The sequence below is a fragment of the Arvicanthis niloticus genome, chromosome 7, assembly GCF_011762505.2.
Source record: "Arvicanthis niloticus isolate mArvNil1 chromosome 7, mArvNil1.pat.X, whole genome shotgun sequence".
NCBI classification, from domain to species: domain Eukaryota; kingdom Metazoa; phylum Chordata; class Mammalia; order Rodentia; family Muridae; genus Arvicanthis; species Arvicanthis niloticus.
Window position 1 is genome coordinate 51348491 of NC_047664.1, and position 26743 is coordinate 51375233.

At 35.8% G+C, this 26743-nt stretch overlaps 1 protein-coding gene across 10 annotated transcripts in view; it reads left to right on the plus strand.

Annotated features, from left to right (window-relative positions):
- Nucleotides 1-26743, plus strand: part of Slit2 (slit guidance ligand 2) — a 311165-nt gene that overhangs the window by 74223 nt on the left and 210199 nt on the right. The window lies entirely within an intron of this gene.

Below are 26743 nucleotides of genomic sequence, written 5' to 3' on the forward strand. Positions count from 1 at the left end.
TTAAACAATACATAATACTGGAGTCCAAATATGCTGTAATGTTCAAAGTTTTTTAGTGAAAACGCCATATTGTGTATTGTGGCCTATCCAGTCTTTATTTGTATCCAGTACTAACTGTTAAGTCTTGTCACAGTAAAAAGTAGGTTTCAAGAAATATTTGAAAATATCATGTCAATTTATAGAGTTTTTAAAAGAATCCCAGAATTTGTTTTTAGATTTCTTATATACTAGTCACTCTATTACATAAAGTAGATTCAAAAGTAGAGTACATAAGGACTCTCCACATAAATATTCACAATTCAGCGAAAAAGATAGTGTAATGGCCAAGGATGACACTTCTAAAATAAAAAAAAAAAAAAATGTTTCAACAGAGCTTTCAACTGAAAGTCAGAAGCACCAGAAGGGAAGGAGAGAGAGAGAACGGATGGTGTGTTTATGTGCTTGCAAGTGTGTGCCTGTGCAGGGAGAAAGAGAAAACAGGAAAAAAAAAAAGATTGCTATACGGTTGGATTGACTGATTCATGGTGATGTCATTAAAGCTCTGGAAGAAGATGAGAGTAAGTCATGTTGAATTCCTGATTATCTCCAGGGACCTGGTAGACAAAAGGGAGCTTAGCCATTAGGCAAGTAGTGAAGGTTGGAAATCTTCAACCATGCATTTCTTCATTCAGAAAATATCATGGGGTGTTAACTGTACTTCTGGTTTAATAGGCAGTATTAACAAAGGGCAAATAAAGAAGAAAAAGAAAAGAACTGCTTCTTAGTTTATAATCCAAACAAGGAGTCACATTTGTAAAAAAAAAAAAAAAAAAAAAAAATACAATAAAATTAGATTTCTACTAAACTATTTACAAAATAAGAATTTAACCGAAACATGTGGAAGTCATGCGAGAATAACTACAATTCACTTTAATTGTAAATAACAGAATCACACTGCATTTTTAGTTTAGATAATTACTCTAAAGGTGACATTCTTGAAGCATGTTTATGGAACAAGAGAAACAGCAACTTGTACTGTTTAGAACGCATCACAGCAGAGGCTGTTTGTTTTGGAAGACTGATGAATAGTATTAGAGGTAACGGCTAGCATGCGAGTACAACTGTGGGAGTCTAGTGTGTGTCACTGTGCCAGCCAAGCCTGGATGTAACTGCAGGGTGGAGTTACAGGACTGAGGAGAAGGCTCTGTGTGTAAAGTGCATACCTTGCAAGCACAAGGACTTTAGTTTTAACCTGGATTCCACATATGTATAAATAGCAGTTCTGGGGACCTGCCCACGGTGCTTGGGAGGCAGAAACACAAGAGTCCCAGGGCTTGCTGAACAGTTAGTCTAGATTAACCTGTTAGCTTCTAGTTCAACAAGAAACCTTGTCTCAAAATATGAAGTAGATACTGATTGAGGAAGGTGCCTAGGGTTAAGCTGTGCTTTACATACACACAGAAACAAAACATACAAATGACAAGTTAAAGCGCAATGTATAGAGCTCTCAGGGTCAGGTTCCTTCATGGCAAATACCTTTCTGTTTCCTGTCATACTCTAAGCTGACTTGATCAGATAAGCACAAGACAAATGCTTGGTATTTGCATGTGCACTGAGGATAATCAGAAAGTAACAATTTGCCTCTGATGAATGGCAGTTCCTAATTGCATTAGTGGATGGTCTTGGTTTTTAGCAAATCTTCACTATCCTGATAAATACAGACAGCTTTCCACAGAGGCTTTTCTTGATCTTGTCGTGGCTTTATCAGGGTTTTTGATTTTTGGTTTTTGTTTTGGTTGTTTTATCAGGTTTTTTTTTTTTTTTTCCCCCTGGAGGAGGGGCTCTATCTATTCTAAATTTGCCAATTTTTCTTTTATTCTTTTTTTTCATTTTCTTTTCTCCTATAATTTTTTGTCCCCACATTTAATGATAGCATTGCTTTCTAAGTTTTCTCATTTATCACTTTAAAGCACTTAAGGAGTGTGAAATGTTGAACACACCATAATTACGTTTTTTTTTTTTTAGTAGAAGCATATTAGTCTTTATTAGCATTAAATATAATTTCTTATAATTTGTGGATTTCTTTGACTGGACTAGCATATTTTCATTTCTCAAAATGATGAGTCTCACTATTGGCTGATATTCTATTATGTGTTCAGGACCACCAGTATTTGGCATTTTCATATGTAGAACATAGGCTACTGTGTTGGATAGTTTTATGTTTATTAAAAAGTCATTCAAGAGAAGAGAACCTTGATTAAGAAAATGCTACAATGAAATTGGGCTTTAGACAACCCTGTAGGGTATTTTCTTATCTGGAGATTTACTGAGAAGGGACCAGCCCATTGAGGATGGTGCCATCCCTGGGCTGGTGGTCCTGGGTTTTATTAGAAAGCTGGCTAAGCAAGCCATGAGGAGCAAGCCATTAAGCAACACTCCTGCATGGCCTCTGCATCAGCTCCTGCCTCCAGGTTCCTGCATTGTTTGAGTTGCTGCCCTGACAGTCTTCAATGATGCACTGTGATATGGAAATGTAAGGTGAGCAAACCCTTTCCTCCCAAGTTGCTTTGGTTACTAAGACACCTACCTTCCAGCCATGAGACAGAAGAATCAGAGTAAAATTAACAAAACTGCTACAATGTCAGTGTGTTAATGGCCCTGAGAAAAGTAAAAGAGAAAAGAGTAAAGGTCATCATTAGATGCCATTTTGGATAGGATGGTCAGACAAAGCTAGTTTCAAAAAGGTGACATCTGTGGAGACAGAGTGAGCATGGGAAAATAATGTCCTGGGAAAGTTCTTGGTAAAGTGCAAAGGCTTTGTGTGTAGGATGTGATTCTTGATTGCTTTTTTTTTTTTTTTTTTTTTTTTTTTTTTTTGCTTAAGTCCTTAGTGATCAATATTGTTCTGCCACATGGCATCTCCAATGGCAACAAAGAGACATGTAAGTTTAGCAATAGAACCTAGTATATGGCAATTATATGACAGGTACATGAAAGACAATATATGAATTTCCATTCCATGGCAACATTTAGACATTTTGAAGTTTATATGCAGCTCAAATATGTTTAATCATATTTTACAGTAAATTTTAAGGATTTATTTTATGTTTATAAATGTTTTGCTTCCATATGTTTATATGTGCCACATAAGTACCTGTTACTGCAGAGCTCAGAAGCCAGGATCGGATTCCCTGGATTGGACTTACAGAGGTCATGAGTCATGGGAATCCTTGGACCAGAACCCAGGTCCTTTGCAAGAGCAGCAAATGCCTTTTACTCCTGTCCTGAGCCCCACCTCCTGCCTCCTAGTGCAGTTTTTAAGTTGTTTCTGCAGCCCATGCTTTCTTTTCCCACTATAAACATCATTAATTTTCCTTCTAGTGAGCTGTAATCAGTTTCCCCTCTAAGACAGAAATGTGAATTTCTATAGATAAGTCCTGAGCACAACTCACGCATGCTTCTCATATGTTCCCCTTCTGAAAGGGCTGCCTGCAGGCCATTAATCTTTCAACTGCTTTCCTTCCCCTATTACTGCTGGGTCCACTTTACCAACATCTGCAGCATCTGTGATTAAAAGGAGTTAATACCCTGTGGGACTAAAGTTGTAGTCTCCCTTCTCCAGCTTTCTTTCTCCCCTTCTCTCATACATACACATGCACACATATATACATATAAATGTATTTTTAAGTGAATTACTTGAGAACAATCTTTGTTTGGGATTGGCTCTTAAGAAAGCAGTTAGGAACTGCAGATGTTTTCAAACTTTAATAATAATTTCTTATTACTCTCATAAGAATCTTCAATGTATTTTACTGGAATTCTTTCAGTATCAGTGATAGACGGTAGATGCTAGTGTTGCTTTCTGAATGAAGGGTGATTTAAGTAACAGATAGTTAAGCAGATATTAAATTGTATGGATTGTTAGCAGAGTTAGGACAGTAACTTTAAAACTGACATTTAAATCAGTTGCCATTCCAGAGCGGAAGGACACTCTGTCACTTTTACCGCAACTAAGCCAGGCTTGGACATTTACATTTTTTTTTTTTTTTGGCTGCAATAAAATGAAAAAAACAAGAAGGAAAGAGATTGATCTGGTCAGACAAGTGGTTTTCAGACTATTTCTTCTACTTATTAAATCTTTGCTTTTTCCTTTTTGGTTCTTTTGTTTGTTTAAAATAATAACAAAAATATTTGAAGCACAGAGATGATTCATACTTTATAAGAAAAAATAATATTATTAACTACGTCAAATTTTATTAGACCAACACCTTGAGTTCAGAAAAATATTATTTGAGTGTTATTTAACAAATCAGATAAAAACCCATGCGGAAAAAGGAAGAGAACCTGTCATATGTCACTCATTTGAAAAGTATTGCTTATTTTGGATAAAGTGTTATTGGTTAATTTTTTATGGATATCACTCGTAAGAAATCGGGGTTTTTGTTTGTTTTATGCTTCAGTGATTCACCATTGGCTTCTTATACATTTTTTAATTACCCTCATGCCGATTGTCCTGGCAGGGTTGTGGATATCATGAAGACCTTTCTTCCATTGCTACTCAGCTCACAATGGTCTTACTCCATCAAGAGCATTACTGGTCACAGTGACTCTGGTTTTGATTCTAAAAAGTATTTCCATGATAATATCAGAGCGTGGTAAGCTGCAGTCTGCCCCTAAAAGATTCAGAACATGATTCTTTGATGTCAGCTTTGTGGCAGTATATTCCCAGCATCCCATTAGGTCAGAAATATGAAAGGTCTATGTTAACATGATTTACATATCACACTCCTGTAGGGTTTCATGGTAAATAATAGAAATGGCCAAGGATCCCTAGATCAAGGCAAACTTACTCTATTTCCTGACACATACAGTGAAGCTTATTTTGGGATAATGGCTACATATGTTCAGGAAAATTGGACTCATGAGCCCACTGTCAGAACATTTTCCAGAAAAAAAATGAATGCATTGTTTGAAGACAGCAGGGAGAGGTCCTTCTATTATTTATACAATGACTATTTTATGAGAACCAGTAACAACACTTTATTTCTCTCTTGCCTAATAAATAGACTATCCATTATGTTTAATTGAGTACTTTGACAAAATGATATATACTGTATATTTGTAGTATATTGCAAATGTTTCTAATATTCAAATAATGACCAACTCTTAAGCATGACAATGGAGCAGAAATTTTATTCTGTTTTGTTTTTTTTTAAATCAAATAGGGAATACAGTTTCTTGGGCATCTACTTACTCATGTCTTCAACAAATATTTGTTAAAAGCCATTGCATGGCATAAAAAATTTCAGTGGCATGAGATGAAACAGTGATTTGAATAGACCCAGAATTCATTATCATGGTAGACTTAAAAGCAGACTGTCCTTATTTGTTCTTCATAGCTTTATAGAAGAATTTTCACACACGTGCACACGCACATGCACATGCACATGCACACACACACACACACAAATGGTGAAAGAGTGTTTTGGCAATTAAACCACAAAATTGTTGAGCAAAGGCCACTTTGAGAAACAGTATCCGAAAAAATACACTTAAAGTGTGTAAGATGACAAGGCCTGTCCTGGGTGCCAGCAGGATTTTGTGTGGTTGGAATTCACATTGATTTGAAGGTAGTAACAGCACTCAAGATTCTAATGTAAAGACAGATTATCTTGTGATTCTGAAATGTATCATATTCATGGCCAGCGCCAATTGGATTTCTATCATTAAGGGCCTAAGTTGTAATAATTGGAAAGCAATGAACAGTTAAATCTAATTGTGGTTCAGAGACACTCTTACTGCCTTGCTAAGGATATTCATCTAGAATCACCCTAGTTGTCTTCAGCGGTAAATTATTACAGTTTATTTCTGACCCTGTACTCCAAATACACAATCTACATAAAGACATTGCCTCCAAAGCATTGATTGTTCCATCTCTTTTTCTTATTAGAGTTTTAAAACTTTGTAATGCAGTGTCATGTCATGACATCATATATACTTGCATCACTCTTCTTCATCTCCTCCCATGTGTCTTGAACCCTTTCTTTCTATCCTGATACCCCCTGTGTGTGTTCATTATTTAAATGGCCACCAACCCATATCCAGATGACAGTGTTTCAGAATGCTCCCTAATCTTAACTGTAGTAATCTTCCAGGCCCTCAATTTATGATGTTTCCTGGGCTCTTAAGAAAACATTAGAAATGACCCCTATACGGTAAAGACTCACCAGTCTCTTGTGTTTACAACTTTGGCTAGTTATAAAACTCCATATTAACCATTGCCCACTGACAATGGAAGATTTTCTGATCCAGACTTGAATGCTATTCTAGGTCTGTGGATATAGACACACATATCTAGAAGGAAGTTTGATTACGTATTTCTTTCTCAAATATTCAACACATGCTAACCCATCAGGTTTACATGACCAAGGATGTATTTCTTAGCATGGAACAGTCCTTTTACTATCACATCTGAGGATTCCTTGCCTTGCAGGTTGTTATTATAGCATGCTGTATCTATGGTTTGGTAAGTCTGTACATTACATCAAAAGTGTGCCATGTCTTCAGAAATAGAGACTTACCTAGTTCTGGTGAAGAGCCAACATAATAGCAATAGCATTGGTTGTTTTCAGGATATCTGGGAAGTCTTACCCTTCCTTTCTCTTAATTAAAGTTTGTCCCTCTTTTCCTACCTCTCTTTCATATGCTTCTAGTCTAGATAGAGAGAAATTACAAGCACACAAACAAAGCATCTGGGGATACATTCTATTGTGTGTTTTACTTCTTTACACATCTCTGATAGTCTCTTTTAAACCAAGGTTGTATTTGTATATTGCTTATTCATGAAATATTATTTTGAAAAAAAAATCTTATAATGTTGACTCTTTTGGATACTTAGGAAACTTTAATGAACAGAGATATTAAGCACATTTACTCATTGATTTTTATATTATATTGACATATATTAGTATGCAATATTTTTCTAGGAGAGAAAAGTGAAGAATATGTAGATATTGGTTTGTTGGTGTCAACTTTGAACAGAGGGAGAGAAAAACATAACTAAGGGTATGAAATATGAAGACATTGTTCAAGGCAGTAAGAAATACGAATACCCAGTGATGGAAAATGCAGCCAGCATAGGGGAATTAAACAAAGACTGTCTACAGGATCATCACTTAGTGAAGACCGTGCAAAGATGTGTGTTTGCATGTATTACAATAAATAGCAGGGACTGAGCTAAGGATAAAGAATTACTTTTCCCATCAGTACTCTATGGAGAATGTGTCCTTTGTTACATAAGATGGAACTAGCTGTGACATTACACTGACCCAATGTTTGACACACTGGTTTTCCTGATCCAGTCAAGGAGCCACTGCCTTACACAGCTGCACTTAATGCTTTGTATATGATAACTTTTAGAATCTTGTCAACAGAGTCTCACGTGCATATTTAGAGTCTTGCTTTTGAAAAGGTTAAAAGAAAAATTCCTTGGAAGCATTTATTATTTCCTAATTTCCACAGGAGGCTGGAGCAGTGAGGACTGGGTGGAGAGTTCCATCTGCAAGTTAATCTACTGGAACTGCCCAGAGTGCAGGCATTTAAAGAAAGAATGCTTGTATCAAGGGGAAGTCTTTAGGGCTTAGCTTTTTGGTAAACATCCTGCCATTCTTAAGTTCTAAGAGGTTGAAAAGTAACACAACCTGCCCAAGGTCTACTAACTTTTATTGACAGACATAGTTTTTAAATGACTAGTACTATTAATTGTCTATAATACTTTGTTACACAAAGTATTGAAATTGCCTTGCCTTTTTTTGTTATAAGATAGATAATCTGAATTTTACCATCTACTATTGACAGTCTTAAGTCATTTATAAATGAACTGATGTTATATTCTGTTTTAATTAGTATTTATAAAATAGGAACATTATAATTTTGAAATGAAATTATATTTTTGTTTGGGTTGTAACTTGGATTCTGTTTCTTTTGAAGAGTCAAAATCTAACATGGATTTCTTAGTTATAATAGGGGGTTAGAATAGCCCTATGACACACAACTTGCATTCAGTTCAAATGTTTGAATTCTTTTGTTATATTTCTTAGTATAAATGGGCAGATTGGGGCATGATTTTTATAAACATGGACAGTTAATTAACACTAATGATTAATCATGTTTCTAGGAAGTTAATGTCCCCTAAGTTTTCATCCCACTAGATCATTAAATTATATGCACATCTGCTTAGTACTGTATGCCAAAATCTGTGATTGTTGCAGAAAACTCCATAGTTTCTGATTAGTGAATGCATAAGAACAGAATGGGAATAAATGTAAATTTCCAGTATTTCATGTTATTATATTAAATAAAAATGATAATCTAGTCTCTTATTTCATTCCTAATATCAGAGGTAAATAAGACCCAGCACATATGCCAAGCAGAATTCCCACCCAGTCATTGTCCTTACACGGATTATTGACATGTCTGTAGAAGTGAAAAGAAGTAGACATGGGCTTTGACCCATGTTAAAACTACAGTTCATCCATATGTCTTCTAAAAGTTGTATTGAGGCTACAAGGCATAAAGTAAAGTACCAAGAGCTTAGACCAGACTCTAAATCTGAGCATCCTCCTTTAAAATGAACATATTGATTTAGTTAGTATATTTAAATAATTTATGTATTTGTGTATTTTCCCCTTTTAAAACTTTTAACATAAGTATGTGGTTTTTTTCTATTGATCTGTTGTATCATTCAACATTTTTTTTATGTACCCTGTTTCAGATTCTTTCCAGTTGCTGGTAATACACACATAATCAGGAGTATTGCTGTGGGTAGACTGATTCGTGTTACCCTCAGTTATTAGCACATAGTAGACCACATTTGTGATCGTAATTTTGGCCTTCAAACCACAAAACTTTCTCAACTTTTGTATTGGCTTCCTTTTGCTATTGTTTTGTTTGCTTGGGATCTCATGCAAGCACAGTGTCTTTTAGTATACCTGAAAATACAAAGATAGGATCTTCTTAATGTCCTAGCTTATGTGTGGGAAGAAGGACACATGCAGATAGAATCATTGGGGCAAGAAACAACAAACTCCCACAGTTCTGCTAGAAAAGAAAATTCATCCTACTTAGGAATATTTCTGGGAAGGATTCTTATATTCATTTTCTCAGATATTATCCACTCAATGTTATGATATTTCCTTTATATCTCACATGGTCCAGAAATCTATTGAAAGACCACTTAGCACAATATTTGAGACTTTATTTTTTATATCAAAATACATATCATTTTTTGCTGCTTTTTGAAACAGAGACCATGACTGTGTTCTCAATAATTAATAATTCCTTTATTGTCACCTCTGTCTCTGTCTGTCTATAACATAATATGTAGAAATAGCCATAGCCAATAGTAAATTGACACCGAGAACATTTCAGAATTATGACAACCCAGAGGTCTCTAGACATTGCCAAGAACACACAGAGTGTCAAAATGTTTATGAACACTGTTATAATACACACTAAACTATTAAGACTATATTTTTTGTTTTTATTTGGAATGCTGAGGTTCATAGTGAGCTAATTGCACAAAAGGATGAAATGTGAAACACCCATAAATGTATTCATTTATAAATAGCAAGCACGTAAAGAAATATTACAGGCTAAGCTTTTTATAATCAACTTTTGCAGAAATGTTAGACTTAGCTCTAAGTCTATAAGGGCTATTTGCTATATCTCTAGATTTGGACTCTTTAAGGTCCTCTGAAAAAAAGAATAACAAATAAAGGCAAAGCAGAATATGATACCTTAATTAATTATAATTAATTAATATATATAAATAAATAATCTTAGATGTCATTTTCTAATTCACTGGGGAGCCATTGAAGTACTTTGAAGAAATCACATTGCTTTGTGTGCAGAGCTTTGTTTTTGAAAAAAAAAAAAGAATGGAAACAGTAAAACTTTCCTAATTTCAACATAGGGTTTGATCTGGGACAAGTCACTAAAAGAGAAGTGTGAAGTTGCTATTGAGGCAGTTCAATGCAGAAAACTGGGTCTGTATGGAATCAATTTTGACAGAGGTGTATATTATTATTATTATTATTATTATTATTATTATTATTATTAGATTAATTTTTAAACTTATTTAACTCAAAACTTTCAAAGTGTGTTAAAAATGCCTGTTAATATTCAGATTCTTATACAGTAGTTTGAAAGAGATCCAAGAGTCTGGTTTGCTATCAAGTGTCTATTAATACTAATGGCTATAGTTAATGGCACATGTTGTGTGCAGCTGTGTTCTGAATGACAGCCATTGTTTTGGACTCTGGAAGAAGGACTGGCACAATGTAGCTTGCCTAAATGCCCAACAGTGGGAAGATGGAGAATGAAGATAGTACCTCCAGTAGATAGACATGGCCCCTTGTAGAGGGATGGGGCCACCCACCTTCTGTCAAAATTTTTGACCCAGAATTGTTCCTGTCTAAAAGAAATTCAGAGACAGAAGTGGAGCAGAGACTGAAGGAAAGGCCATCTAGTGACCGGCCCAACTTGGGATCCATCCCATGGGTGGGCACCAAACCCTGACACTAAGCCGTGTTGTGCTTGCAGATAGGATCCTAGTATGGCTGTCCTCCAAGAGGCTGTACCAACAGTTGACTGGGACAAACACAGATACTCACAGCCAACCACTGGGCTGATGTCTGGGACTTCCATGAAATAGTTAGGAGAAGGACTGAAGGAGCTGAAGGGGATGGCAACCCCATAGGAAGAACAAAAGTATCAACTAACCCAGGCCCCTGGGAACTCCCAGAGACTAAGCCACCAACAAAAGCGTATACATAGTATGGTTTATAGCCACTCATCACATATGTAGCAGAGGACTGCCTTGTCTGGCTCCAGATGGAGAGATTGCACCTAATCCTGTAGAGACTTGATGTCCCAGGAAAGAGAGATGCTGGGGGAGGTGAAATGGGGGAGTGTGGGTTGGTGAAGAAGGTGGGCGAGGGAGTACCCTCTCAGAGGCAAAGGGAGGGGAAAGGGGTGAAGAACTCTTGCAGGGGAGACTGGGAAGAAGGAAAACATTTGAAATGTAAATCAATAAAATAATTTAATAAAAAAAAATAGCTTGAAGATTTTCCTATCAGACTAGAATACAAATGCCCCAGTCTTCATAGAGAGTACTCTTTCCTAATGTTTCCATCTCAGCCTTCTTATATGACTTTCACTTGGGCTCCACATGTAGGATGACTGCACCTCTGTCTGCTGATTTCTTACATTCACGTTTCCCAGAACTGAGTTCATTACCCTCTTTCCAATAGCCCAATATAAATGTCTGCCTGCATCAGATTAAATCCAAGTGAGTTACAAGTGTGCTTCCAAAGAAGTCACAGTGACAGAAGAACTGCCAGTAAATGGCAAACCAGGCTGCTTCAGTCTACCTGTCTCTGTAGTGAGTGGTAGAGTGAGCAACCCAGGCCATGCTTGGACTGGTAATGGGGAAGAGTGTGTGATTTCCAGGGGGACATTAGGAGGTTGGACCAGAAAGGTGATTGGATTTCTCCCAGATGCAATGATTGGTTGTAGGTCTATCAGGTGTTGCCAAATATTCTAACCTCCCTGGAAAGTTTTATGTGATGCCACTATCCTAAGGAAATACAGCTCAATTTTGTTAGTTATATATAAGTGGTAGATTTATGTAACCATAATTAAGTAACTTTTTGATAAAAAGGGGGCTTATGAATTTCAGTAAAATAATGGATGTTTTTCATTTTAGCCACCAACACTTCCTGGGAGGGATGTGTGCACCTGTTGGGGTCTATACCACTTCTTGACCTTCCGTTAAGAGGGAAGACTGCCACTGAGATTTCCTGTTACATTGATTTATGAACAGCTAGTCCCCTTTGCCTAATAGCAGGCACATCTAATCATTCCAACAAAAGGAATGTAATGTGAGTGCCTCATTGCTGAATGTTGATGTTTCCTTAAACAGCTGTTGAATGTCACCATGTTTCTCTAGAAATCTTAATGCATTCTGAGCTCTCCATTGAGTTTCCAAAGTTATCTTTGTGCATAGATCAGGAAACCAAGGTCTTAGACATTTCATACTTGAATTTCTTATTAAATTTCTGGCTGAGATGAAGAATGAGATATTGCCTATATGGATTCAGGTAAGTTGAGGTGTTTGGGCTGGGGGAGCATCTCAGCACAGGTGTCTACTTCCTGAATGAACATGTCAAGGTTGATGCCCTTTACCTTTTTCTTCTCTAGATAAGACTTGAATCTGTCTATTTTTCTACCACATGGTTTTAGGAGTCTGTGTAATCTGTGTCTTCTCAATTTTTTTGTGTCTGGACTATACTCACCTTAGTAATTTCATTTTGTTTGTGCATTTGCATCTATAATAAACAGTCAAAGTATTGACATTTCCATTTTTAATTTTCCTTTATAAGCTTGAGGTCTTTCAGCTCTTGATGAAAAAGACCAAGATATTGAGATGTATTTTCATTCAGATTATGAGGCTTCTGGAGTCTAGTACTTTACTCCATTAAGCTCAAACATGTGTGGTGCAGTTTAGTACATAAGAACTAAGCAGAGTATTTTCTTATCCATTTGGTTCTTAATTACATGTCTTAAGAATTACATTTCTACTGAACTTCTAAAATACCTTAAATAAATTTTGAAAACAGTAGATTTCCTTTGAAGAAGGATCAAGATCTATGACTTTTTATTGAAACCAATGCTTCAGTCTCTCTAGTTCAGATACAAGATGCCATGGGTCCTCCATGAACATCATCGTGTCTCTGTGGTCCTTTCATTAAGAACCTCATTGTCTGATAGAGCATCATTCCTACAGATGGCACAGAGTTGCCTCAGTTACAGTGTTAACGAAATGTCCAGAAGTTATGGTATGAAAATATTAACTATAGCAATGTTGTACGGATATGTCTTATGTTCCTAATTTCAGAATTAAAATCGGTTGCACTATAGATCAAGTTATTCTCTTTGGATATTCAAATAACTTTTTTTTTATTCTTAAATTCAATATAAAGTGAAAATATTTTTCCTGACAGAGTTCTTATCTAGTAACTTTTTATAGTGCCGAAAATATTCATAAGTGATCATCAGAATACCAGCAATTTTTTATAGTATATTTTGAACACAGACTCCATTATGCTCATTTTGTTTTTGAGTTCCGATGCAGTCTGTTTTTGAAATGGGATCAACATTGCTTGTCTGCGACATGCAGTGTTGACATTAAAATATTTTAGGAAGTGCTAATACTGAGTGTGTCTGAGTACCATTCATGTCCCATAAACAGAAGTGCTGAGCAGTGCTCCTGGTTGAGCAACGGGATTCACTTAAGATCATCAGTCCCAGCGAAGTTCCGTAAACAATAAAAGTCAATTGTTTTGATATTAACAGTTGTCCCAGACGGGCCTGGAGGTAGATTTTAGTTTAGCTTTTTTTTTTTCTTCTTTTTTTCCTTTTTGGTCTGCATTTGTTCATGATTGGTATATGTCATTCATATGCCTGAGTTCTGTTATTTTACGCCTTTTGATCATACAGAGTTTTGAATTCCTTCCTCCTAGGAAGAGATTGACACCGCATCTGCTGTGTGTTGAACAGACTATCAGTTGATGCTAGCAGAATGTCAAGACTGCGCACTCCTATGTATGTGATTTGTCTTCTGTGCAGTCATTTTTATCTCTGCGCTCTAATGATTGATTGAACCCTCTGCTACAGCGGTACTTAACATATCACATATTGAACGGAAAGCCATCAATGCGGTACCCCTTATCACATAGCGCTGCTCATTACTGTTGAAGCTAGTGCTCCTTCTGATTGGGCACACTGAAAGCCGCTTCACCTGCTACTTTTTTCTTAGTATACTAGGAACAGTTCCTGCATTTCTTATACTCAACTGAAAAATAAAATCTTCTTATCTTTTAAAATCTACAGAAAACTTATCTAACTTCAATGTCTATAAAACAAGGTTTGTATGACTTGGGGATATTTTTGGATATAGAAGATGCATCAAGTAAGTGCTGGGGATAGATCCCATCTTGCTTTTGCTGCAGATTAGAGTGTGGTTTCCAGTTAGAACAGCTACAGTGAGGTGAAGAGCTCTCTGCTGATTCAGATTTGGGGTGCAGTTGCACAAATGTGGCCTAATTTCTTCTGACTCTGGGTTAAGTCATGTTACAGGTAAGCGTAATCAATATGAAAGTAATAGTTTTAGCTTTGTAAAAGAATTATTCCTATTTGGCAGTATGTAAAAAATATAAAATTTAAATCTAACTCAGTTATTTTTTTCTGAATGGATGAACTGAGCTTCCAAAAGGCAGCTGTCACAAAGCAAATATGGCAGAAGTATGGTAGACGGCTCTTTGCTGTTGACTGTATACATAATGAAACATTCCGAATTGTTTAATCACAATCACAGGAGCTAATACAAATCCAATGCGAAATGTTCAGTTTAAGAAGAGTACTTTAAAACCAACAGCCACGTACAGTGAGAGTGTTACTGCATAGCATCCCCAAGCCTACAGAGTTTCTTCTTTTATTTGAACACTGCAAACAAGGATTTGAATCCTTCTTTCGAATCCTGAATTTAGCTGTAGATTGTGCCCCTTAAAGAAGCAGTGTATCTGGACTCCCAGCTATGTATCAAGGGTAGGAAGTGGGGTGACTATGGGCCTCTTAATGTGACTTATTCCAGATGGAAAAGCGACATTTCTCAGAGCAAGGCAAAGCATTATAGTAATATTCTGAAATTAGGAAACCATCATCACTTATATTCAGAACTTGAAGTAGATATTCTCAAGAACTGTGGTATTAAGCATTTTATAAACTTCAGTCCTCAAGATGCTCATAGCCAACTGGACATTCAACATGGGAAAGAGAAGGAAACAGAGTAATGTGATTTTCATAGCAAAGCCACTGCAAAAGGAAATGATCACTATAGTCACAGTGACTGAAACACCCTCTCACTCAAGCTGAAATTTTGTAATGAATTCTTACCAATGCTTTCATATTAAATGCCAAACAGACATTATTTTGTCATGTTTGTGTACTGCATAAAATATTTAGTGCTAAATCACAATGGAAAGATAGGAGTTTCTATTAACCTCTTTCTGGAAAAAATATCAAATATTTATTAACTGCCTTGTATTGTTGTCTGCTTCTTTAGAAGGCAATTTGTGGTCAGTGGAGCCCAGCAGGGAAGCCCCTTCCCCTCCAGATGGTTGTGACATTTGAGAAAACCTTGGAGGATTAAAGGCACTCTAGTGAGCACTCAAGGCAAAGTCCTGACACAATTTGACAGTCCTAATCTGGGTCCTCAACTGATTGGATGACCAAAGGCACAAAATTCTCATCCAACTGTGCAGTCACTATGCACATTCTGAAGGCCACGAAAAATATTCCAAAGTTTTGTGACTGTTTTAAAAGAAAATACAGGAACTGTGTCGCCCATGGTATGTACATGGAAAGAATGGTGGAAGCATGTTTAAAAAGCTTTTTAAAAAGCTGGTAATATTTTTGCATGAATGAGCACAGCATGCTATAAATGTCTTTACTCTTTATTAAGTTGGGTTTGCAAACAATCTAAATGGTTAAATAATGGAAGATGCTATAGAAACTGATCTCCATGCATAAAGCCTACCAAATCTAATTATAAAGCATCACCATCTGCTGAAATGAGGTAGCAGAATTAAAGCTATTACTTTTGTAAGCAACGTTTTGAACTAGACCAGTATGGTGTGTGTGCACATACAAATGTATGTGCTTGCATACATGCATGAATGCATGTGTTTGTGAGGCAGGGGAATGAAAGGAAGGGAGAGGAAGAGAGGAAGAATTGGGAGAGAGATTGGGAGAAAGAATATCATATATGTATTCTCCCTCTGTTTTGTTTATTGTAATTAAAAGTAAATGTAAAACATCCCACCTAAATTCTTATTCAGTTTACCAAGTTTGTAGAAAGGGATTTTATTGGCCCAAATTTTTATTTGAATCCTGACGCCTCTAAAATTACTATAAAAACAGATGTGTCATCACCTACATTATACATAGTTTCACTGAGAACTGAACTACTCATGGATGACTGAGTTGTAAATCTTACTTCTTCACACCTCCTGTCCTAAAAGACAGATGTCATTTTGCCCTTGGCCTGTAAATTGATCTAAATTCCAGAGATTCCTTTCAATGCACACCATTAAATGGGACAGTTGGTGCCTTTGGGTGTTTTCTGATATTATTAGTGTACAAGTAAAAGTCTAGTTTTATGTCATTTAATCAGAAAAATGTGGCTAATTATTATCCATATACTTATTGTTCATGGAAAGTTTGTTTCCATATTATTGGCTCATGTGCCTCCTATAATGATGATCTGTATAGCAGAAAGTGTGGTCGGTAGGAGTGGGTACTGTATCAGTCTTCTCCTGCTTCAGCCTCACTTATGATCTAGTTTATGCCATGGTTTGGACATTATCCCTTATTATTTGTGCACTGGAAGCTTACCCTCTTTGAGCATATGGCTACTGTATGTAAAGATAGTGTAACATACACAAGACCTGCTCAGGTTCAAGCCAGAAAAAAATTCCATTGAGAAGAAGGGTAAAGAGTACTCACAAAGTTTCAGCTCTTACCAAGAAGATATTTACAAATGATAGTTGCTAGGGAAAAAAAATCAGTTTTCTTTCTTAAAGTGTCACTACATAGATCAACTATACTCTAGCGTAAGTCCCCATGCCTAGGAGTAGTGAGCCAACACAAATTAAACTACATGGATTTTGTGTGCTTTTTGTTTTGGTATTTTATTTTGTCTTGCTTGTTTTATTTGTTTTAAATTTTGGTTGTTGTTTGGTTTTTTACCTTTGAGAAAGAACATTCAGTTGTGTAGGTTGGGAGGTAGGAAAGATATGGGAGAAATTGAGGAAGGGGAGAATATGATGAAAAATCATGTATGAAAAACTTTAAAACTTTCTTCTAAAATAAAAAAGAAGAAAGAAATATCTGTTCCTCACTAGTGAGGGTCTTCTTTCATGGGACAGCTCCGAAAAGGACTTTTGAATAAAAACAACTATTGTAGTCAAATTTCAAGTTAAAAGAGAATGACTATGTTTATAAGTAAAATGTAAAACTTTATTTTCTTTCCGTTATTGTGGGTATTTTTTTTTAACCTGGGTTTCCCTCTGCTGATTATGTTTTTTTGTTATCTCTGATGAGTGTCAATCTCAGTGGATACCAGAAAAATAAAATATAAGAGATAACAGTTGTGGCTACTCTAAAAGATATCATTGTGTGTGGCAGGAAGTTTTGATGTTGATATGCAGGTGTAGGTCATAGGACAGCTTAATGGAGTTTTTTTTTTTTTTTTTTTTTTTTTTTTTTTTTTTTCTGTGACTTTTGAATAGCTTCAGAGTAATTGAGGTCAGGTCATCAGACTTTCAAGGCAAAATGTACCTACCTGATTCACCACCCCACTAGCCCAATTTACCACTATTACTGAAATCATTAGGCAATGCAGTATCATCTAATTTATATATCCTCTATATTTAATGGACTGACAACATTCAACAAGTACTGTAAGAAATATCATTGAAATTTATAGATGAAGAGCTGTTCATAAAACTATTTACTAGAATGTAAGTAGATTATTACAAAATTGTACTGATGTCATTTTAATTTCCGCTTGTTGGATAAGCTTAGAAATTCCATCCGAAGTTGAAGTCATTAAATGAAACATACCCAGCACTAGGATGAAGGCTAGTGTGGGACGATATGTTCAAAGTTAAAGTCTAGTCGCTTGTGTGTGCTGGACAGATAATTCCATGAAAGGATACATTGAATTGCTTTCACTGCTGCCTCTTCCACCCAGGACAAATATTATAGTATGTGGTATTCAGCCTAATCAATATTAATTCTGGTGTATTTCCATTTTCAAACTGAGACGGGAGCAGAAGTTGCGGTTACCAGTGGCAGACCAGAGTGCCTCGTTATAAATCAATGCCCAGTAAGATGCGGCCTAATGTGCTCTGTTTATACTGCAGGATGGCAGCAAGGGAGGAGGTGAATTTGGTTTTAAAATGGTGTCTGTTGTGCTGACACCATTGAAAGAGCATTGGTGGAAGGCTTGAGGTTTCTCTGCACCTGTTTCTGAACTATTTCTATCTACTCCAGCTCAGTTTTAAGCTATCTTTTATTACTTTCAGAAATGGAGGCACACACTCTGAGTACTTCTGCACTCTCCCCTTTAATAGATCTCTGTCAGAGTCAGCCATTGTTTCAGTGGCAGGTGGCTGCTCAACTCTGCTAGGTTGCCTGGAAACGCTCCTTCAGTGCAAAGCCCTCCAGCCACTTCTCCATCCCTCCAGGGCCAGTGCTTAAACACTCAGCGAATCCCACCACTGGTGGTTCCCTTTGAAATCTCCCTGGTGAAGTAAGTGCAGAAAATACAAATTTTCCCATTCTATGGGGCATGCCTTTTAAAAATAAAAAAATCACATTTGAAAAACTTTTCAAAATAACTATCATTTTCCAAATAAAAACAGAACTCAAAATATCTTTATTACTTAATAAGCCTGGTACATAATCTTGTTAAACTGTAATTGGTGATATTACTTGGAAACATCTTAAATTAAAATCTTCCACAACTTCTCATCCTGAAGATCAGGTCCTATGAATAAGTTTATCTCAGATTTCTACTGCTGAATTATTGGGAAGGAAAAGGAAGTTAGCTACTTTGACCTGGAAATTTCATGCTCTTTCTAAACTTTAAAATAAGCACTATCATTATATGTAACAAAATAATCCATTACTTAACTTCTTTCTTTGTTAAATGTTGAAGCTGTGGGTGCCCTTAGGACAACAAACTTGTTGTTTTATAACACTGACTGTTATGTTGTACTTGATTTTGCGTTGGAGATGTTTTTCTCTTTCAAATTATAAGTCACTTTAGGATCAAGTTGCACTGAAATATTTGAGATATGCTTTCTTCATCTACTAAAGCACTATCCTAATGCTGAAATATAAAATTGAAATATTATATCATGTGTGCAAGATAATTATATACTACTACACGATTCTTATATGTAATTACTAGTGTTAAAAGGATTCTTTAAAATAACACTATTAGAAAGCAACTTAATTTCCTTTTTTATTATAGGCACTTAAAAATTACTGACTGGTGATATGAATTATGAAAAATAGGTGTGTTATTTTATATTCAAAGGTCCTACTGTCACCATGTGTGGCTATCTTAAACTTAAAAGGACTTAAACTTCAGTCACTGCAGTTCACTTTCCTTCATTGTTTTTTTCAAATTCTATCAGAAATGTATGCATGAACCATTAACATTGTAAGGATGCATTTTCCCCCAGCTCTTTCTTGGAAGATTATATAGGCTAAGTTGTTCATTACATAACAGAGCTTATCTACAAATCAATGTAATTGAAATATACCTTCATGATTCCCTAACTTGCTATGTAGCAAGATAATGCTTTTAATTTTGGGTTTCGCATGCTGTAGCGACGCACTTTAAGATCATCTATAGGGCTAGTTTCACTGAAAAGATTTGTAAAACCTATGGTTAACTTATTGACTCATATTTATTATATTGTTTCTATGATAGAAATGGAATTGTCCAAAACAATGAGGACTATCCCTTCAGAATCTCTTTTCTCTTATACCTGTGCAAGTCATATATCATAGGATTAATACGTTAATTGCTACTAAAATTTTTTCACTAAATTTCCATGCCTGATATAAAAATGGAGAGATAGTTTTAGATCAGACCTGAAGCTGTTATTGTACACTTAAGTGTGTATCTATTTTATTTTTGATATGAATGAATTAGATGTGGGCTATAAATTCTGTAATAAACAAACCTAATATTCTTCATGAGATTGGACTTATTCAGCATTTGTCTGCAATTAAATTGGTAGGGCAAATGAAATGTCAAAATAACTTATCTTGGTGGTATTGATAAAGTTGCAAAGGGGATGAGAAAAGAGGGAAGCCATGCAAGCACATTGGTGAGGCAGTGTCTCCCTAGCACTTGTGTGTTTCATCTCACTTGGGAACATCCCTGTGATTTACTTAACATTGTTATCTCATACAAGCTCAGAACTCCTGTTTATAAAGATAAGTTAATTTTAGATTTCTCCTGATGTAATTTCTTAATAAAATTTCCCCAGGACTTCTAACTTCTTAACTACTAAAGAAGTCCACATTGCTACTGCTGCCTGAAGTAATTACCTTAAAGATGGGCATGCCCATAATTTCAGGACTTGCAACTGATCATAGCAACACTATTTGGAGATACATGGTGTCTCCCTGAGCTAAGTGACAGGAGCTAGATTGAATTTCCTCTAAATTTTCTGAGAACTTTGGCAAAATATGTTGTGTTCTTAACTGAAACAGACAGATTTTGATAGATACTATACTGGGAAGCAGGAAGTACCGGATCTTTGAGGATTAGTCTGCCCTCCACAGGGATGTGAGTGGTTTCTAATTCAGTTGAGGCATCCTTTGTACCTCCACAGAGCTGGAACCCATTAAAATCAAGACAGCATAGATACTACAACCTTCTGTGGTGATTGTAAAGGCTGAGGCTAGTACATATGGGAGCCCAGATGGCCATTAAAGAGGTCACCTATTAGTGGGATGTCAAAGACATGTCTGTCAAGGAGTAGAAGGAGAGGCTGAGCAAATGTACTGAGCAGTTTAAACTGGGAATAGATTACCTATCAGGTTAGGTGTGTTGAGAGTAAGATGGCTGTGAAGAATGAGACTGAAATAAATGGCTCTTCATCCAAATGCAAATGCATTTCAGAGATGTAAGCATGAGGTGGTGTGTGGGGAAAAGGCTATTCACCGGGTGGTATGATGAACAACCTGTGTGGCACTTACCTAGACAAACGTGGCATGGAGCATCCTTCATGTCCTCCAGCTGTGATCACAGGACAGTACCAGTCCAGTTCTGTTCCTTTATGTCACAATGTACTGACAGATACCTAGGTATGACTGTCTGTCATTTATCCTATTTCAATACATTTCAATACACATTCAGTAAATGACTACTATGTATCCCTGATTAATGGTTTCCTCATCAATATTACACTGAATACAGGATCTCCTTTACTATAAGGCTGGGGAATTTGAAGGGTCTAATAGAGATACAACATTTGACCTGTCAGTGGCATCTTTTCCTTGGAATGCCATATCTCTGCTGAATCCTGGGGGTCTTCAAGGGCCCAGTATGTGAACATAAGTCTGTTCTTATTTAGATTTCTTTTTAAAAAAACAGAACAAAAAACTAAAGAAAGGAAAAGGAAAGGAAAGTAATATGAAGAAAAACGATATCCCCAAATGCTTTAGCACATTCTGTACAAATGCACTGTGAATAAAAGTAAATTCTAACATTCTAAAAGCTGTGACAATGCATAGCTAACTCTTATTATTGTGCAAATTTATTATTAATTAGCATTAATTATAATTATTTTATATATTATAATGGGTTATAATTAATATTAATAATTATTAATAATTATTATTTGCTAACTCTTATTATTTGTGCTAATCTTTTATGAGCTAATTATTTCATCTATATTTTACATAATAGGCCTTTCTTTTTTTCTATATATCTACAATTTAGTCATTTTTAAAAATTTTTTATTGGATATTATATTTACATTTCAGATTTTATCTTCTTACCCCACTTCCCCCACCATCTAGGAACCTTCTATCCCATCCTCCCTTCTCCTGCTTCTGTGAGGATGTTCCCCCACCTACCCCCTCACTCCCACCTCCCCACCCTCGAATTCCCCCCCCCACTCAGTGTTCAGCGCTCATAGGACCATGGATCTCCTCTCCCACCTATGCCCGACAAGGCCATCCTCCCCTAGATATACAGATGGAGTCATGGGTCCCTCCCTATGTGCTCCCAGGTTGGTGGTTTAGACCCTGGAGAGCTCTGGTTGGTTGGTATTGTTGCTCTTCTCATGGGGCCACAAACCCATTCTAGAAGTTGTGACAATGGGTAGCTAACACTTATTATCGTGCTAAATAATAATTATTATTAATTATAATTATTTTATATATTATAATGAATTATAATTAATATTATTAATTATTATGTGCTAACTCTTATTATTTGTCCTAATCTTTTATGAGCTCATTATTTCATCTATATTTTACAGAATGGGCCTTTCTTTTCAGTGTGAGTCTACCACGGTGAAGGTATATTGCAAGTTGTATTGAGCTTAGTAGATGCACTCTCTTTGTTTTGTAAAATCGTTAAGGACAAATGACCATTAATTACTTTTTATTATGCCGTTTACATGGAGCTTCCAAGATGATCTCTTGTCACAGAATGGAACATTTAGTACCAGGAGTGGGTTATCTAATTGAGTCGCTGGTCAAAGGGATCTCATGGTGACCATAAAAGAAATCATGATGTTGTGAAGTAGCAAGTTGCTCTCCTCACACTGATGGCAAGGCCCATTGCTAAAGATAACAGGAATTAGGGAAACCTGCAGAAGAGGAAGCAAAAGGAATGTAAGGGCCAAAATGGGGGGACAACACCAAGAAACAAGGCCCTTTAAACCAACATGATCTAAATCAAAGCTGACCATGCCTGTGACAGCATGATCAAGCCTGTGTCTGCACCATGTCATCTCCATGTATGTCATGGCTTCCTGAGTGTGTGCATAACAGGCTCTTTGGCTCTTGTACCTTCTCTTGGGCTCTTTTCCTTATGTGTTTGTTTTGTCCAGTTACAGTTTGTTAATTCTTTTTTATTGCATTGAACTAATGTTAATTATAAAGTGTACTTGCACTAAGAATCAGAGACTTCTTTACAACACAAACAGGTAACTGCTTTATTTGGCTCCACAGATCAAAACCACAGAGTGGAGGTGGTTCTCATGTTATAGGTGATCAATCCTGCTGCAATGTTAAATTTTTAAGTCGTTATGTGAGATTTTTTTTTCTAAACATCAAACCTTGATGGTTTGATTGACATGATCAGTGTCTACAACTAATGAAAACTGATGTGTGGGAGTTGAAAATGTGTTTAAAGGGAAAATAAAGTGTTTCTTGAAGAAAGAAAAAAAAAAACAAGCTAATTCAATGAGTTTAACTTAGTATTTACCTTGGAATATATATGAAGGCCACCCCATTTGTTGAGACAGCATCGATGTCTCTTTTCCCTCAAGATGCTAAGTAGCTGAGGATGATCCTGAATTGCTGATCCACTTGTTTGCCTCTCTCATGTGTCTCCACGTTAGGGTTATAAAGTGCTGCTAATCAAATCCAGAGTTTCACGCATGCTGTCAAAGTGTCCAGGCTTACCTGCCTTCATCTCAGGTTTTAGTATTAGAACGTAAATAAGTAAATGAAAGCTCAAACCGGAGAATAATGTATTCAAAGTAATATGTTTCAGTACCTCCATTGCAACTATACACAGAAACATAACAATGGCAACATATTCATTTGTAGAAAAATGCTAGTGATGTATCAATGTGCTAACATGTTGGCCTTTCTTGACTCAATATGCATAGGATTAAATGCAGTATCGATCTGTAAAATAATTAATAGTTTTAAAGACACTACTTCAAAAACTATTTTAGCAAGAAATGTTACTTCTTGTCACAATATTCTAAATAAGCTCATCCAGAAAGTTAAAAAACAACAAAACAAACAAACAAACAAACAAACAAAAAACCAAAGGTAGAAGTGGCTCTTGGCTTCAAAGTCACAGCATTGGTGATGTCTTTCTTGTGTTTCCCATTTACGTCTTTTCCTGTTTAGTTCTGTTACGTTATATTTATAAGGAAATAGTGAACAAAATGACTAGATTCTCCTGATAAAAATTGCTTCTAGTGAGAGGTGAATTGCTGTATAATGCCCCTTGTCTGCCACTCTGTCTTTCCTCTACTATATTGGGTTACTTTCCCTTAGTAGAGGTGAAGGTACCCAGAATTAAAGATAAGGTCTTTTACTGCATTATTTTAATTTTCAAAAATTTGACTTTGTAAATGTAAACTTTAAAAGTATATATGTGTGCTCTTAAAATGAAAATTGTATAATTAAAACTATCTAAAATAAATTCAGAAATCATTTTTTCTGACATTTAATCTTCAAATATTTCTTGCTTTTATTTATGAATTAACTTTTATGAATTATGAATTATTTTATGAATTAATATAGTTTCACTGAACATCTTTTTTACATAGCCTGAGAACTTACTGTTGTTCTTCAAAATACTAAATTATTTTCCTTTATGTAGCTTTCTTTCTAAGGGGAATAAAGTTACTGGAGTGACCAAACATGTATGAAATTTATTGCCAAAAAACTTTTAAATAAATAAAAAAAAATCATATACAAAAATTAACCAGACACAAGGTTTATATGACTCAATGAACTTCTATTCAGTTAGAATTATCATTTGGAATGGAAGATGTGATGTTTTTTATTAAGTTTTATACTTTCAGTGATTTTTTTTTTAATGTTTGTTAATTTCTTTGGGATTCTGTCTGTTGGTTAAGCACCCCTTCCAGCCCTGAAATTTCAAAGCATCACTTATAACATGATGAAGGCAAACACATACAAAAACACATTCTAAGACCACATTCTACTCAGTGTTTAGTTTACAATACACATTTTTTATATGCCTCTAATGAAGAGCAAGCTACATAATTCACGAATAGGGGGAACAACTATCACTTAGATGTAAGAAAGACATTTGTAAATTTGGTCACTTTTAAAATTTGAAGCATAATTAATCTTTATCATACACAACAGAATTCTTTTAAAAACATGTGTTTCTGTCAGAGTACCATTTTGTCAGTTAGGTAGAATAAAAATGTATTCCATTAGTCTGCAGAGATAATTTAGATTGCGGTAGAATGTCTGCCTCCCTGTAATTATTTCTGCAGACCCAAAGAATATGTTTGAGAGAACTTGCATCCACATTTTCTTTCTGACCTTAGGGTTTGCTTCTCTCCCACGGTAATATGTGAAAGTCAGACCACCTGTTTTTCATTGTAATTTCGGTTTGGGTTAATTTTTATGACATAGCAATGTGGCCCTTAATCAGAATTTTCTGCCACTCTGAAGTAGGTTAATGATAACAATAATATTAAAAAATCCAAGCCAAACCAAACAATATCAAAACCCAACCAACTACCCACCTTAAAAAATAAGAGAAAAAGAAAAGGAAATAAAGGGGGAAAAATCCCATAGTCAATGGAATTAATCCCAGAAAGAATTCCCCCACAGTGTTCCAAAAGGAAGCAGTCTAGTAAAGGGTCCAGCCCCCTGTGTATAAGTTACAGCTTGGGAACTTATTTCATGAAGGAAATCAATCTAATTCTATGAGAATCTAAAGGAGAACATTTACATGTAAAAGTCAATCTATAAAGTCTAAGTAGCATATCTTTTCCAATGATAAATTGTAAAAATGCATATTCCCACTCCACAGTGTTGTTAGTGAACTGGAAGTGTCTCTCTCTTCAAAAAGATGAGTGAGAATCAGAGGAAGCAGAAGAAAATCTGCTTGTGCTCGGGAAATTGGAAAAGTATTTTGAAGTCGTGTTTTCCAATTTCTATTTTAAGTTAGCAAAGGGGAAAGTCATTTTCTTGTGTATATGTCAAAAAAAATCAGATCAGAAAGGCCATCTACAATTGATTTTTCTACTTGAAAGGAACAAGGGAAGGAGAGTTAGTCTTTGCTCTCGTCCATCAGGGTATTATGCCTGTCAGCTTGTGTGCAAATGATTTATTTTGAAAAGCCGACTTTACACTTAAAGAAATCCAGGGATGGGGCACCAGTGCCCCTTAGAGTGTCTGCAAAGAGAATCATATCTGGAAAACAGCATCCTGCCTCGACAGGCCTGTGCATACTCTAGCAAAGGGCTTAATATTCAATACTGTTTCAAATTAAAATAGAAAGAGTAGTTACTAGACTTGTTTTAATGAGAAAAGATAGCCAATTTGCCAGTTTTAAATACTGAACTAAAAATACTGAACTCTGAGTGAGTTGTACAACCTAAAACACAGGAGGGATTGATCTTGCAAGTTTGTTTTCTAGTTCCCACTTTTAATACACATGTTTCTGCTTAATATCTTAACTGCCATTCTTGTATAATTATATGTAAATATCATTGTGTAAGATGCTTTTCTGCTTTGGAGACGCTCCAAGAGAAAATTTGATTTACTCTTACCAGTGTGTGTAAATGATCCAGTGCAAGCACCTGCTTTCTGTAAAAAGTCAAGCAGCATTGGAGATCCAATAACTAATCAAATTTGATAACCCCATATGCCCAAAACTTTTGAAATGCCCTTTTCAGAGTGAATTGGAGGCACAAGAAGCATTATGTGTACTTTGAATTTCTCTTGGTTTACAGGATAACAGAATATAATTGCTAATGTTAGTCTGATCATTCTCAAAATGTATACAAATTTTCTGTTACCTCCTAAATAATACCATACTCCTACAAGTCTTGATGTTTTAAATTCTTCTCAATGTAATCCCATCTCCTTTCAGTTTCAGCCATTACTGTTTCTTCTTCTTCTTCCATTGACTAGCCTATTTGTTTGTTTGTATCTTTGTTCTTAAGTACAAGCTTGAGTGCAGGAATGAACCCTTCAGGACAGGCATTTATAGATTTACAACCACTCAACTGCTGTGTGTAAGTTCTAATATTTTCTCATGAATGCTCTGAGATTTATAATATCCTTGTATGATTTTAGAGTGATTCAGGTA